At 41.9% G+C, this 12,722-nt stretch overlaps 1 protein-coding gene across 3 annotated transcripts in view; it reads right to left on the bottom strand.

Moving 5' to 3' along the window:
- bmp4 (bone morphogenetic protein 4) overlaps positions 1-12,540 on the bottom strand; it is a 296,450-nt gene extending 283,910 nt beyond the window's left edge. For all 3 annotated transcript variants that reach the window (XM_069916995.1, XM_069916996.1, XM_069916997.1), the window contains exon 1: positions 12,198-12,540. The gene's annotated coding sequence lies outside the window, so the exon portion shown is untranslated. The remainder of the gene's footprint in view (positions 1-12,197) is intronic.
- Between the last annotated feature and the right edge of the window lie 182 nt (positions 12,541-12,722).

The following is a 12,722-nucleotide window of genomic DNA, read 5'->3' as shown; positions in this document are numbered from 1 at the left end:
AGCCAAACCTGAGTCTTACAACTTGGTCGTGATCAGTGGTACCACTTGTTCAACACCCGCCCTCACAGTCAGCCTCTCCAAAATGAGCCCTGGGCAACTCATTTTTTGGGGAAGTGCCAACTGACGACAAGGATTTGCATCAGATTCTTCAATTTCCTTCGATGAGGAATTGAAGGATTTAATCAGATTGGTTTCACATACCTGGCGTTATGTCTGATCGTAATAATCAAAATGACCTTGATGCAGCTATCAGAAAAGAGCAATAAATGCCACAGGACTCATACCACCAGGTTCAGGAACAGCTGCTACCCATCAACCCATCATCTACCCAACTGCAAACTCAATCAGAGGCTCATTTAAGGACTTTTACTTTGCACATTATTTATTACTAAATATTTCTTTCTTTTTGTGTTGCCTCATCAGTTTGTTTACATTTCTCTCTTTGTTTACATTTCTCTCTTGACCTTTCTTCTTGAGTATAGTTTACAGTTAACTATAAGTAGAAATTCTGCCTGCCAAGCAGGGAAAAGAATCTCGGGGTTATACGTGATGTCATGTCCATGCTCTGACATTAAATTTGAACTTTGAAATAACCATAGCTTCCAAGTTCAGATTTGATCATTCCCCACATAATTATTATTACATTGTTTCCCAGTACAAATTAGTTATAAGATGAACTATTTTGAAATACAATTCACAGAATCCTGCATTTTGCCCAGAATGATTCTGCTAATTACTCACTGCAAAGTGAAAAGGACAATGTAAATAAAAGTAGAATTCTAGTTTTCAAACCAAACTAGTTTAGTTTCATATTTCTTTCTCGAGCAGAAACCATTGATGCAAAAGTCAGACAGTGCTGCCCTTAAATAGGTATAGTTTAAAGGAGATTGTAAAAAATGTGCAAAGAAAGATTCCCAAAGAGTGTCTCAACCCTTTTCAATGTGCAACCTATTAATGCAGAGCATAACTCAGAACCACAGGGGAGCATTTGTATTTATCTATCTGCTAAAATAATTATCCTCAATGATTAGACATCCTGTAAGCAGAAAAAAAAATCATGTCTGTCATGATAATGAATATGTATGAGATGTACCGGAAGTCACGTGGTATGAGAGGAAGATAAGAGCACAAGCAGGAGAACAAAGGAAACTGGAAAATAAAGACACTGAGAAGTTTACCTGATAAAACTTGTGTTTGATGTTTTATTAACTTCACATTTCGGGCCACAAATGTGACATTGGCGACGAGGATGAAAGAAGCTTGAAGAAAATTAAAGACTAAAGAAGATTACAGAGATTACAGATCAAGGTGATAAGAATTTTCTCTTTGACTCAGTACTTTTGGGGCTGGAATATTTCCTCATGGCTGGGGCAGACGGTGACTTTCTAACACATAGTGGAATTGTTCATTTTGACCCAACGGGTGATGCAAGCACTGTAAGTGTGAAGTGGAAGGCATGGCTGGAAGAATTTGAATCCTACGCCGACAGTCGTGGCCTATTTCTAGATACCGGTACGGTTGAACAAAAAGCACAGAGGAGGGGGTTACTTATTTTCACGGCGGGACCTGCAGTTCGGGAAACATTTAAGACACTTTTGAATACTGGAAGAAAGGATGAGTACCGGAAAGCGGTAGATGCATTAAATGCACACTATGTAGTGACACCGAATGCTACATTTCAACGCCATTTGTTTCGGAGAACGAGACAAGAAGATGGCCAGACAATTGCTCAGTACGTGACAAGACTACGCCAGCTAGCTGTTGGATGCAATTACATGCCAGCTGATTTGGACAACCAATTATTGGATCAAGTTGTACAGCACTGCAGATCAGATAAACTCAGAAGACGTCTACTGGAAAGAGGGAGTGAGTTGGAACTCACCGATACTTTAGCCATTGCTGCTGCATTAGAGGCTGTTGAAGGGCAATTTCATACCATGACCCTGAAAGACAACTCAAGCCAGCAAATTAAGAGGCTCTCACATCGCCATAACCAGACAAGATATACGTCGACACAGGACGTGGAGTGTTATCGATGTGGAAACCGAGGTCACTTTGGAAAAGACCCATATTGCCCGGCCAAAGGCAAAGTTTGCAGAAAGTGTGGAGGTAAGGACCACTTTGCAAAGAAGTGCAAAAGCAAGTCCAATGCAGACCTGAAGAGGAAGAGTACAACTTCCAAAGGCAAAGCCTGGGGGAAAGGAAAGTATCCTGGAAAGAAAGATACCATTCGCCAGATAGACGGTGACGATGATGATACCCAGGAGGGACAGAGTTGTTACCAATTTACGTTGAATGAAGTACATCATGAGAAGGTCCCAGTGATCATTGGTGGAGTGACAGTGCAGGTCATTGAAGACTCAGGCAGTGACAGTAATGTGATTGATCGACATTTATGGGAGAAGTTGAAAAGGAAAAAGATCATCTGTACCTCAAAGAAGTGTTCCAAGAAACTGTATCCATATACAGCAACCAAGCCATTGCAGACCATTGGATGTTTTACTGCAACTGTTGAAGCTGGAGATAAGTACACCGAAGCAGAGTTTATGGTCATAGAAGAGAGGGGAGAACCATTGCTGAGTAGAAGCACAGCGCAAGACATGGCAATACTTCATATTGGAGCTTGTATCAATTCAATTCAGTCATACGAGGATATGAAGCAAGAATTCCCCGCAGTCTTCCAAGGAGTAGGAAAGCTGAAAGGTCGACAATTGAAGCTAGCGGTAGATGAAACGGTAAAACCCAAGGCACAACCAATGCGCCGAACTCCGTTTGGACTTCGTGGGAAAGTCAAAGCCAAAATTAAAGAATTGATCGAACAAGACATTATAGAACCGGTGGAACATTCGACACAATGGGTCAGTCCCGTAGTGATTGTGCCCAAACCAAAGGGTGACATAAGACTATGTGTTGACATGAGAATGGCCAATGAAGCTATAATTAGAGAACGACACCCTATACCAACAGTGGAGGAAATACTTCAAGAACTAACTACCAGCAAGGTATTCTCAAAAATTGATCTGAAATGGGGCTATCATCAATTAGAGCTGGATCCAGGTTCCCGAGATGTAACAACATTTGTGACTCACTGTGGATTGTATCGTTACAAGAGACTATCATTTGGAATTAATGCAGCTTTGGAGATCTACCAGTATGAAATCCATCGAGTGATTCAAGGCATTCCTGGAGTTGCCAACATTTCTGACGACATCATAGTCCATGCACCAACGAAGGAAGAGCATGACAAACGATTGAGGCATGTACTATCTAGACTACAGGAGGAAGGCCTTACCGTGAATGGAAACAAGTGCCAGTTCAGTGTGTCAGAAATGGACTTCATGGGACACAGACTTACACGGGAAGGACTAAACCTTGCAGAGGCCAAGGTGATACTATTGCAGAGGCACGTGCACCTCAGAACGCAACAGAGGTGAGGAGTTTCCTGGGATTGGTCAATTTTTGTGCAAAGTTCATTCCTAATTTCGCTACAGTGGCAGAACCACTAAGGAAACTAACCAGGAAAGGTGTACCTTTTCATTTTGGATCTGAGCAGAAGAAAGCGTTCACAGCGCTGAAGCAAAGCCTGACAGATGCAAAAACTCTTGGATATTATGATCCGGCGGCATCAACCAAAGTCATAGCGGATGCCAGCCCGGTTGGTTTAGGAGCCGTGTTAGTCCAGATGCATGATGGAGGACCAAGAATCATTGCCTATGCCAGCAGATCGTTATCAGATGTGGAAAGAAGATACTCTCAGACAGAGAAAGAAGCACTCAGACTTGTATGGGCCTGTGAGAGATTCCATGCATATTTATACGGCATTGAATTTGAACTCATCACAGATCATAAGCCATTAGAGGTGATCTATGCACCTAGATCCAAACCATGTGCCAGAATAGAGAGATGGGTAATCAGACTACAACCCTACAAATATAAAGTAATCCACATTGCAGGGAAAGCAAACATTGCAGATCCGTTGTCCAGATTGGTGAAGGATGGTGGTCCACAATCCAAGTCAGAATTGGGAACAGAAACAGAGAGCTTTGTACACTTCGTAGCTATTGAGGCGACACCGAAAGCTGTGACTATGAAGGAAGTCGAGAGAGAATCCGAACGTGATCCAGAACTCATGGAAGTAAGAGAATGCATACAGAGTGGACAATGGGACAAGTGTACTCACAAGGCTTACATTCCCATTAGAGACAAACTTTGTTGCATCGGACAGTGTGTATTAAGAGGTTGCAGATTGGTGATACTGCAAAGATTGAGACCGAAGATCGTATCCTTAGCGCATGAAGGACACCTAGGTATTGTTGGTACCAAGCAAAACCTCAGGACCAAGGTATGGTGGCCAGGTTGTGATAAAGACGCAGAGAAATTTGTTAAAACTTGTCACGGACGTCAAATCACAAGTAGGAGTAATCCGCCAGAACCGATCCGGAGTACGCAACTCCCGACAGGACCATGGATCGACATAGCTGTTTATTTTCTTGGACCTTTACCGACGGGTGAATCAATTATGGTAGTGATAGATTACTGCAGCAGATACTATGAGTACGTGGTGTTGAAGTCCACAACCACTGAAAAAACAATACAAGCATTAGCAGAAATATTCGCAAGATATGGATTACCTGTTACATTATACTCTGACAATGGTCCACAATTCATTTCAGAGACATTTGCGGAATACATGAGGACCACAGGTATCCACCATCATAAAGTAACTCCGAAATGGCCGCAAGCCAACGGAGAAGTAGAGAGACAAAATCAGTCCATTGAAAAACGATTGAGGATTGCACACGCAGAAGGACAAAATTGGCGAGAAGCATTGCTATCTTATGTGGCTGTCTATCGAGCAACGCCTCATGCAACCACTGGAAAAAGTCCTGCAGAAGCATTTTTTGGGAGAAAAATCCGCACAAAAATGCCAGAAATAAAGGAAATCCGAGACGACCAGGAGATGAGGGACCACGATGCTGAAAAGAAAGGTGCAGCAAAGCTGTACACAGATTCGAAACGTGGAGCCAAGTACTCAGACATCATGCCAGGAGATAATGTTCTAGTGAGGCATGAAACTGGTGGTAAGCTAGACACACCTTATTACCATCAACCCTATACTGTCGTATCCAGAAGTGGCAGTATGGTGACAGTCAAGTCTCCGACTGGAGTCCTGTATAAGAGAAATGTATCAGGTGTAAAAAGGTACCAGTCCAGAGATACATCGAGCGAAGAGGTTGAAAGGCCAATACGAGATGCTGAAACTGAGAGACCTGATGATGTTCCAGAGGCAGTTACCAGCACTCCTGATGAAGTGACCAGAGCGCCAGAAACACCTGAAGCCGTGGCGAGCAATATTTCCGACGCTGAGAGTGAACGCTGAAATGATCACCCCCTTCTTATTTCTAAGATCCATCCATATTGCCTCACTGAATAATCCCCAAGAATATCTTCACTCAATACTCCCATAATGTTCTTCCTAATCAAAAATGCAGCACCTTCATCTCTATCTGGACCCTGGTCTATAGGCACCCTGCGAGTTCTGCCCCTCTTCCCTTCCCACCCCTGAGGCACTCCTTGCTGTAATCGCAAAAAGTGCAAATCTTGTCCCTATATCCCCTCCTTCACATTCTCCAGGCTCAAAAACAGCCCTTCCAGGTGTGGCAGAGCTTTATATGCACCTAGTGTGGTCTTCATGCTTCTTCAAAAACCTTCACTCTGTTTGTGGGTCTACACTTGAGCTTTCTGAAGCCAACTATTTTGACTCTCACAACCATTCCTTCTGTCCTTGGCTCATCCATTGTCAGGGTGAGGCCAAAAGTAAATGAGGAACAACATATCATAGACCTCCAGGACAAAACACTGATTTTTCTCATTTTGGATAAACTCCACTCCCATCTACTGTTTCCATCTCTTATTTACTTATTTCTGTTTTTTTTTACTTTTGTTCCCCCCTCCCTCAATAGTTTTTTCCTCTACCAGTCTCTTCACCTCCCACACCTTCTGTCCTATACATTATTACTTTTGCACACTCCCCAATCCTATTTCCCTTTGTATGTGCCATTTTTCCCATTTTATCTTAGTCCTGTTACAGGGTTCAGACATTGACTGAGTATTTCAACCCATGGATGCTATCTGATCCGCTGAGTTCCTCCACTAATTCTTTGTCTGCTCCGCATTAAGAAAACAGTTGGCAAATCACAGACTACCAAGATCTCACAAAAAAAATTAATAATAAAACTCTGGGCAATGAAGATTACAGCTCACTTATCAGCTCACTTTGCTTGGATAGGCGCCATGATATGAAAGCATTTCTAACCCTGTCATTACCTTTGGTAAGCTTACCTAAAGCAATTTGTACAATAAGCTTCTAAACCTGAACACAACAGTACCATTAAGGCTTGTGCTTCACTGCTTTTCCACTGTTTTTCCATATGGCTGTGAAAGGTGGGTTCCTGTATTCCAAACGGAAGCAGAGATTAAAGAATTTCAATTTTCATTTGCCTTCAAAAAATCCTTGGCTTCAATTTTTGACCAAGAGCCATCAACAACAAAAGAACTGGCTTACATTTTATACAGACAATCCTTGAATGCGTATACGATTCACAAGGTCTCTGCTGAAGGCAATGGTACATCACCAGCAAAATCACACACAGTGCAAGTACAAAGTTAAGGAAAAAACATTTAGCCATTCCATCACCAATTTGAAGAACCATACCTACAGCAGGTAATTCTACAGGAGCCAAGTCAAGACAAGGTCAGGCACCAAAGAAAACTACCTGATTGCCAAGACTGAATGCTGTAGCTGAGCCAAGCAGTAACACATGTCCAAAGTGCTAGCAAGTGGACCTAAAATGACTGTGGCCTCTTCTCAAATCCATAATATACAATATCTGCCTTTGCTTAAAAACGTAACCTCATTCCAAAGATCAAACTGACATTTTCTGACGTGATCTGCCTCCAGTTTTCTCATTAGTCACAGACAAGGTGGTATTACTCCTTGTACAAGATTACAGAGGCAATCCCACCAATTCAGCATTGTTAATTGTTGGGAACTCATGGAACAATAATATCTTCATAACACCTCCAATTCCCACTGACCATTCGGGGGCATACGCCACCAAAGATTTGGGACCCTTTATTTTGTTCTCTTGTGCCCCACTCTCTCCTCCCCCACTTTCCTCCCCGCCCCCACCCCCTCAAAAGTATTCCTGATTTCCCTGTGGCGCAGGAAAAGATAACCTGATCTTATTCCCAATTCTTTAAGCAAAGCTCAGTCAGGCAGATCTTTCTCCAGCCCTCCAACTACACCCCACCACCTGACAGCCTTATTGATTCCAGGCCCTGATCTTTCACCTCCAACCCTCTTTACTCCCAAAACAGCCAGCATACTTTCAACAATAAACATGTCACATCCATTCAGTAGTTTCCATGACCTTGTCAGCACATTCAAGTAACTTGTAGATTGGGTTAATTGAAGAAATAAAAAACAAGGGATTGCAAGGATAATTCAATAGTATCATACTAATTTAGATGTCACAGCACAACCACCAGTTTATGGACAATAAATGATTACTAATGCATGCTGGCAAAGCCAACACTACACACATTTGAAGAACCCTTACAAATTCCCACTGTACATGTTGGCCAGAATTTTTCCAGAGCCTATTTAATATTGTTTTGATTTCCCATGGATGAACTGGTTGCCCTGCTTCCATCCACATGATAAGTTGAGGCTTTTTTGAGATGTTAAGGTGATGATTTATTTTCCACAGCAGTAGCATGTTAGTATCTCCAGGATCTTTTACTCCTGAGCAGACTTTACATGTTGGTAGCTGCATCTGGACCATCTCACTTAAATCTCTTGATCTCAGGGAAAATGGTACATCTAACTGACCCATTTACTTGGGCCAAAGCCTGACTAGGATATACATACAATTTTAATTCCTGCAATCTTCTATTTTCCTGTTGAAGCTGCATATCCCATTTTCTTGAGACACCCTTCTATACAATACATATTCAGAAAAGTCCCTTGAATAACTTATGACTCAGGGGATGGAACTTTAGACTAAAAAGTGCCTTGATCCAAATTCTTAATTTTCAAAACCATTTCTCTAATTCTATTAACTAATTCTATTAACTACATTATAACAAAATTTAGCTCATCTGGAATCAACAATGTTACATTTTGGTGGCTTTGATGACCTCCAAGCACATTTAGTAGGGAAATAGTCTCAGTTAGTCAATTATTTTTTTGCTTACACAACCAACTCCTAGACTAATGTCAGAATGGGTGGCCTCTTCTGCAGAGGAAAGAATGGTTTGTGAGTGCCATATGCAATAATTCTTTGTAGAAACTTTTATAATTAAGCAAAATTTGTGCTTTTCTAGTATACAATTTATTGATATTGTAAAATACTCAATCTAATTTTATTTGGATATTTTAATAGCTTCATGAAAAATTCAACTTTTACAGCACAGCACATTAATTGAGCAAAGTGCATATCAACCAACTTTCTTATTAATGGAGTAAAAGACACCATGAAACAATAAATTCATAAAGCAGTGAGTGAGCACTGATAAATCACATAGAGAAAATCAATGAAATAAAACAGCACCCGACAAAAATGAATTATTGCTCTTATTAGCCTTTACTTGTTAGCCTTTCCCTGCCACAGCCCATTCCAGCAATAGACATCAACTTTTGAATCTACTTTTGAAAGTACTCTGAAAACATACAATTTTTTAAATTGATTTTTAAGTTAGGTTGGAACAAATTTAAACTTTAACAGTCAAGCATATAAGTGTTTACAAACATTTCTTTAGGGAAAGGAGGAGGTCTGGATTGGGGTCAATTGTTACTGGGAGTCATATGGTACAAAGGAAGCAGTCACTAGGGTCACATGTCACAAGCTAGGTAGCAATGTGGCTCAAGGTTAAATACTATGCCATCAAGGAAAGTGGAGAAGGGTAGGTTGAGGCTCAGGTCAGCCCCTACATCAGCAGGAAACAAACAGGCACATTGAGGCCAGCTAGAAAAGGGACAGACAGATACAAAGAGCACCTCATTAGACTGAGATTCTCTGTTGTCTTACTTAACAAGTTAAAAAGGTTGGGAAAAATGAAATTAAACATATACTGTAGTTAATACTCCAGCTTCTAGTTTAAAAAAAATCAAAGCAGAAGACAGAACAAGGCAACCTGTGGTATATGTCAGACAGTCCAGTCGGAAGCCTGCAGCCATAGTTTGGTGCTGCAGCACCACCTAGAGCAATTTTGGAGTGACTGTCTGGCAAATATTCCAAGACTTCTTTTAGTTATGAAATGTTCATAATATTTGTGCTGTTTTCTCCCCATTAAAAATCACTGACTGACAGAGAAACAAAGGTGGCTGGCATCCATCCAGCCACGTAATTGGGCATGAAGTTTTAATGAAAATGAAGGGGAAATAATGCATTTTAATAAATCCATAAAAGCTGGAAAGGCAAAACAGGGCTGGCATTTTGTATAGACCCAAAGTTATAAAATATCTCAGGTAGACACTTTTTAATCAGAGACATTGGAGGTGGCCCTCCAAAACCTGGACAACTGCTCAGCCACCTTGTGGCCGTCACAGGTGCCGCCATCTTGGGACAGGGGATCGTCTCGCACCACGAATGACTGGTCGCAGATATCATCGCACTCTTTTATTGACCTGACTTCTGCAGGCAGCGCAAACATGCAAGGAAACACTGCCCTGCCAAGGATATGGTATGTTCTAGGTGCAGGAAGCGAGGACATTACACAAAAGTCTGCCAGTCTAAACTGCCCACGAAACCTAGCAGTGCCGCACGTGGACAGCACGATCAGTGCCATCTTCTCTGCAGACTAGCGATGTCATGTGCGAGCCATGGGGGCCGCTATCTTGGACCATGCCTTCTTCTCAGGCCTGCAGTACCACAAGGAAACAGCGAAGGTGGCCATCTTGGGACCAAGCACCCGAGGCACTTGGACCCTCCTCGGATTCGGACAACGAGTCTACACTGGCCTCCATCATCCTGGACCAAGGCAGACCACATGAACTCACCAGATCCATGATCCATGGGGAGGGTTCACCAATTCTTCTATCTTCATTGCAGAGGTCATGGACATAACGAGGCTAGCATGTCTCACTAATTTATTAAGGGTGGACATGTGAAAGACACTCACCAAGTCTCCTTGAACTCAATGAGGTAAACATTGGAGGAATCTCTGCTTCCACATGTTCTCTTGAGTAGGGTCCACCCCAGCTAGTCTGCACCATCTTCTATCTGTGATAGCTTCCTATCTCCTAGGCTGTTGTCAGCTAGCAATTTGGCACTACAAGCCTCCTGAGAGAGCTAAGTACACTCTAGAATAGCAGGGTTAAGGATGTGGTTCAGAAGATTATCATTGGATTAACCAGAACATCCTCCACTTCACAGGCATTCTGCTCTTGAAGATGAGCCACAAGTAAAACTGAATTTCATCTTCTGACGTCGCCATTGTGGTGATATGTCACCAGGGGTCATCCCGGTGACCTTGTATATAAAGCAGTCCAGAGCTACAGTCTAGCCTTCCAGGTTTGTCTTGCAGAGAGACAAGACCTCTTAGTGTACATATTAGTTTATTAAAGCTGTCTTATACTCGCACTGCTGGTGTGGTTATTGTCAGTACAATTTAATAAACTAATATGATAGCTACTAGGATGGAAGCTGCTTCTGCTCCAATCCGCATTCCCAACCACCTGGAGACTCTTCCTGAGGAATACGGTGTAGAAATTGAAAGTTGTTTTACATAGAATAAATATTTGGAAGGAATGAGAAATGAGGCAAAGGAGAAGGTAAAAGAGCAAGCATTGATTGAGAAAGTTTAATGTTGCTTAAGTTATAGGAGTGAACTGGTTTTGTGGGAGGAATGTCTCATTAAATTACTGAGGGGAGGGTAGAAGAGAGCATAATTCTTGGCTCTCAGTAATGATGGATGATGGATAATAATTTGCTGATTGTCGAAGCTGGTGGTATGGAAGATGAGGGTTGGGAGAGCTCACGGGGTGGGGTGAGTGGGAGCATGAGTGCAAGAATTGAAACACACAGCCAAGGGCCTTGGAAGGAGGGGAACCCTTGGTTTGAGAACAAGAAGTCTGAAGGATTAAAACATCGATGAGAATGGAAGAAGGGTAGGAAAAATTGTCATCAAGGTAACCGTGGGTTTTGCTCTAAATCGATTTACTTTCTTCTTCTTTGGCTTGGCTTCGCGGACGAAGATTTATGGAGGGGGTAAATGTCCACGTCAGCTGCAGGCTCGTTTGTGGCTGACAAGTCCGATGCGGGACAGGCAGACACGGTTGCAGCGGTTGCAGGGGAAAATTTGTTGGTTGGGGTTGGATGTTGGGTTTTTCCTCCTTTGCCTTTTGTCAGTGAGGTGGGCTCTGCGGTCTTCTTCAAAGGAGGTTGCTGCCCGCCAAACTGTGAGGCGCCAAGATGCACGGTTTGAGGCGATATCAGCCCACTGGCGGTGGTCAATGTGGCAGGCACCAAGAGATTTCTTTAGGCAGTCCTTGTACCTTTTCTTTGGTGCACCTCTGTCACGGTGGCCAGTGGAGAGGTCGCCATATAACACGATCTTGGGAAGGCGATGGTCCTCCATTCTGGAGACGTGACCCACCCAGCGCAGCTGGATTTACTTTAAGTTTCTTTCATATGTACTTGATATTTCCTAATGTTTGAAAAGATGATAATTTTTGATTGGCCTCATCAGGTGGATAGTTTTGAAGCATTATTTAACAGCAGTTCTGGGGAATCAGGTCAATGATCATTTTCATGCCACAGACTTACCTAGTTAAAAATCACAAATAGGGTTTACATATGCAAGATATTACCAGAGCTACAATTCAATATAACTAAAATACCTAGTAGATTACAAAAGCAATAACCCATAAATATTGGAAAGCTGAAGTAAAATGTTAATTCTGTTTTCCCTTCATCAAATCCTGCCTGACCTGCTAAGCATTTCTTGGATTCCCCGATTTCGTTTAAAAATGGCTTTATTTGATGCACTGGCTTGTTAAAATCAGTTTTTATTTTGTCACTTACAGAGAAAATAATGTGCATCAATGAACAAAGAATCATACAGCACGCCAGTTCATGTAACAATGAATGATGTCGGCGTTTAATAAAATAATTAAAGTGGTCCCCACTCACTTGTGCATTGCCTGGCCCCGAAAACGTCCTTCTTCAAAAATATATCCAATTCTCTTTGAAAATTACTGTTGAACTTGCTTCTCACGTCGTTTTCGGCCTCAACGTCATTTCAGTTCATAATGTCGTAAACCACAAATGTTGAAGCCCAGAGGATGTGATTCAGTCTGTTAATGTGGCCAAATATAACTATATTTTCCTCAAACTTTGAGCAGAACGTTTGTTTCATTTAAATTACTTTCATTTTCTGTTCCCTTTCATATTCATTGTAAAATGTTTTGATATATACAGTAAAATATGCCTGTGTCTGTACACATATAGACGTTGGACACTATTAAATAGGTTACACACGCATGAAGACTTAATCCAATATTTACAGACCAGCTCACACTGAGAACAAAAGATCTGCAACATGTAAACACCAAATTAACCAATGAGAACGAGGATCTGTACAAAGATTAACCAATCAGATTCATCGCATTCGAGACTTCTCCCAAACACTCGAATTGACCAATAGAAAAGCTCACA

The sequence above is a fragment of the Narcine bancroftii genome, chromosome 2 (assembly GCF_036971445.1).
Source record: "Narcine bancroftii isolate sNarBan1 chromosome 2, sNarBan1.hap1, whole genome shotgun sequence".
NCBI lineage: Eukaryota > Metazoa > Chordata > Chondrichthyes > Torpediniformes > Narcinidae > Narcine > Narcine bancroftii.
This window is presented reverse-complemented; position numbering and strand designations above follow the sequence as displayed.